Genomic DNA, 3,216 nt, shown 5'->3' on the forward strand with positions numbered 1-3,216 from the left:
TGCATGTTGTTCAGAGTTGAGAAACCACCAGTAACTTTTTAGTCCTTTACATCCGCTTATTTGTTTAAAAGTAATTAAATAACATTTATTTGTTGTTCTAATTGTCAAGATGTCAATTCAGCTGTTGTGGAGATTCGTAATACACGTCCGAATGAGCGAGAAGAAATGGGGTTAACCGAGGCGCCCGATTTTTAGTAGTCATTTCATGAGAAGCCAACAAACACTGACACCAAAGACAACATCGGGGAAATTACTTGCGCTTAATAAATGAAATAAACAAACGATAAATTAATGGAAGTTAAAGTGGCTGAAAGAACAACTTGCCGCAGGTGGGAACCGAACCCACAACCTTCGCATTTTGCGTGCGATGCTCTACCAATTGAGCTACCGCGGCGCCGTTTCCCATCCACTTTCTTTGGTATTTATGTGTACTAGGAGAACCCTGGGAGTGTTAGCCAACGCCACCACTCACAGACCTTGGCGGAGGACGTGGAACGTCCTTTTTGCCGCAGGCGTCACGAGAACGTGATCTTTTCGGGTGAAGGCAACTGGTCAATAAACACACATATGCTACCTGAAGGCATCAATGTAGCCGGATTCCAGACCCTCGTTATGTAACAAACGAGGGGAAAACGGGTTAACTAAGGGGCCCGATTTTTATTAGTCATATCATGAGAAGCCAACAAACACTGACACCAAAGACAACATCGGGGAAATTACTTGTGCTTAATTAAGCACAAGTAAGTCCGCCGCAAAGGTCTGTGAGTGGCGGCGCTGGCTAACACTCCCAGAGTTCTACTAGTACACATAAATACCCAAGAAAGTGGATGGGGAAACGGCGCCGCGGTAGCTGACTTGGCGAAATGCGAAGGTTGTGGGTTCAATTCCCGCCTGCGGCAAGTTGTTTTTTCATCCACTTTAATTTCCATTAATTTATCGTTTCTTTATTTCATTTATTAAGCACAAGTAATTTCCCCGATGTTGTCTTTGGTGTCAGTGTTTGTTGGCTTCTCATGATATGTCTAATAAAAATCGGACACCTCGGTTAGCCCCATTTCTTCTCGTTTATTACATAACGAGGGTCTCGAATCCGGCAACATTGATGCCTTCAGGTAGCATATGTGGGTTTATTGACAAGTTGCCTTCACCCCAAAAAGATCACGTTCTCGTGACGCCTGCGGCAAAAAGGACGTTCCACGTCCGCCGCCAAGGTCAGCGAGTGGTGGCGCTGGCTAACACTCCCAGGGTTCTACTAGTACACATAATTACCCAAGAAATTGGATAGGGAGACGGCGCCGCGGTAGCTGAATTGGTAGAGCATCGCACGCGAAATGCGAAGGTTGTGGGTTCGCTTCCCACCTGCGGCAAGTTGTTTTTCATCCACTTTAATTTCCATTAATTTATCGTTTCTTTATTTCATTTAGCAAGCACAAGTAATTTCCCCGATGTTGTGTTTGGTGTCAGTGTTTGTTGGCTTCCCATGATAAGTCCGAATGAGGTGTTTCCAGCAGGGTACACATTGCGTCTGAACTCATTCCGGGAAGTAGGGAAAGCCTGCGAAATATGAAAAATACCATCTGACTGCGTACCTGCGCGTACGGGATATCAGCGTCTTTTTGGCTGAGTTTTCAATAAATCACCAGTTATAAGTGAGCGCTCTTCTACTTTTGCTCCGATCATTTTTCGTGATACTGCGCCCTGATATCCGTAGTTCCCGGCAAAGAGAGAGAGAATAATGATAATAAAGAGCACCGCACCCATATCCGTCTCCCAAACTCTGATGTGTCCCAGATTCATCCATATGCACCAATACCTCTATTCCTAGGACCATGTTTTGCCAATTCCTGGAAGGTTGGTATATTGCCGATCAATCTATCATGCACTGCACGCCCAGTTTCCTTCTGCACACTTTTGACAGTTTCAATAATTCATACATCGGACGTTGACAAGAATAACTTTCATTCGTTGAACCTCTGCCTTAGCTGAAATCACAGCACGGCGCTTCGCCCGTAGAGCCATGCTCTTTATCAGCTTCTGTGGCATGCTTGCGCACATAAATGTAAACATTTGGGTAACAAGTTAAGCGAAGGCTGCACAAATATGTAGTGCAGGTTTGGGCTTTATATTCCTAACGACGAAGATGTTCCATGGTTAAGGCTACAAAGATGGCTTGGGTGGAAAGGGTTACATGAACTTGTAGAAAAAAAAAATGTGCCACTCATAGTCATCTCTCTCCAAAACCGAAGATTCAACGAGAAGAAATGCAGTAAACAGGAGAAGAAGGCAGAAATCTGATATTTAGAGGAAACCACGTGGAACGTGCTTCGTCCAAAAAGACGCTTGTGGGGTATACGCAGCCCGACGACCGCGCCGCAATTTTCAACGAAGTATGTTTCGTGGGATTATTTGCAAAGGCAGGTACTTAACGGTACGTAGTTTGGATATAATAAAATCCCTGTTATCGTCATTCTAATACAAAAATGCACGCGCTGACGTCGGGCGATCCCACGTTGTCGAATATGCGTAGAAGGATGTTTCGTGTAGTTGCCACTTAATCCTTCGGAACGACAAGGACCCTGACGCAGAGCGTCGTCAATACAAATAACGTATGGTGTTTGGAAATACGAGCGCATCGCTTCCTGCATTGACGGAACAAAAAAGAAGAAAGAAAAAAAAGGTGGTGACGGTAAAAGCAACAGCGTGCTTTAGACGACACACACGGCCCATTTGTACGATGTGCTTCCCTAAGAGGTCAGGTAACCCGCCGCATTAGCTCAGCGCTTTCTTTTGTTCTTTCTTGGCACGTGTGCTGCTCACGCAGGAGAAGCCTACACACAAGCTTCTTAGTTGCGCGTTGTTTATTAAATTTAATTTAGATCCGTGACTCAAGCCATGCTCTGGAAGGCGGATGACACTTCTGAATGACTGTTTTGGACCTTGTTGATAACCATGAGAATGCTGAACTTGCCCTCATCGTTGAGCATCCTTCTTCTTCAATGTCATCATCATCAATCATCTACCCTTTACGTTCCTGCTACCCGTGTGCGGAGTAGCAGGCTAGAGCACGCTAGCTCAGGCCAATCTCTCTGCCTTCCTTCAAATCAAATCTATCTATCTATCTATCTATCTATCTATCTATCTATCTATCTATCTATCTATCTATCTATCTATCTATCTATCTATCTATCTATCTATCTATCTATCTATCTATCTATC

At 44.4% G+C, this 3,216-nt stretch overlaps 1 non-coding gene across 1 annotated transcript; it reads right to left on the reverse strand.

The window, feature by feature from the left end:
* Nucleotides 1–321: 321 nt before the first annotated feature.
* Nucleotides 322–394, reverse strand: TRNAL-CAA (transfer RNA leucine (anticodon CAA)). Its single transcript has one exon. It is a non-coding gene; the product is annotated as a tRNA-Leu (tRNA).
* Nucleotides 395–3,216: the final 2,822 nt, after the last annotated feature.

This window comes from Dermacentor variabilis, chromosome 1 (genome assembly GCF_050947875.1).
Source record: "Dermacentor variabilis isolate Ectoservices chromosome 1, ASM5094787v1, whole genome shotgun sequence".
Lineage (NCBI taxonomy): Eukaryota > Metazoa > Arthropoda > Arachnida > Ixodida > Ixodidae > Dermacentor > Dermacentor variabilis.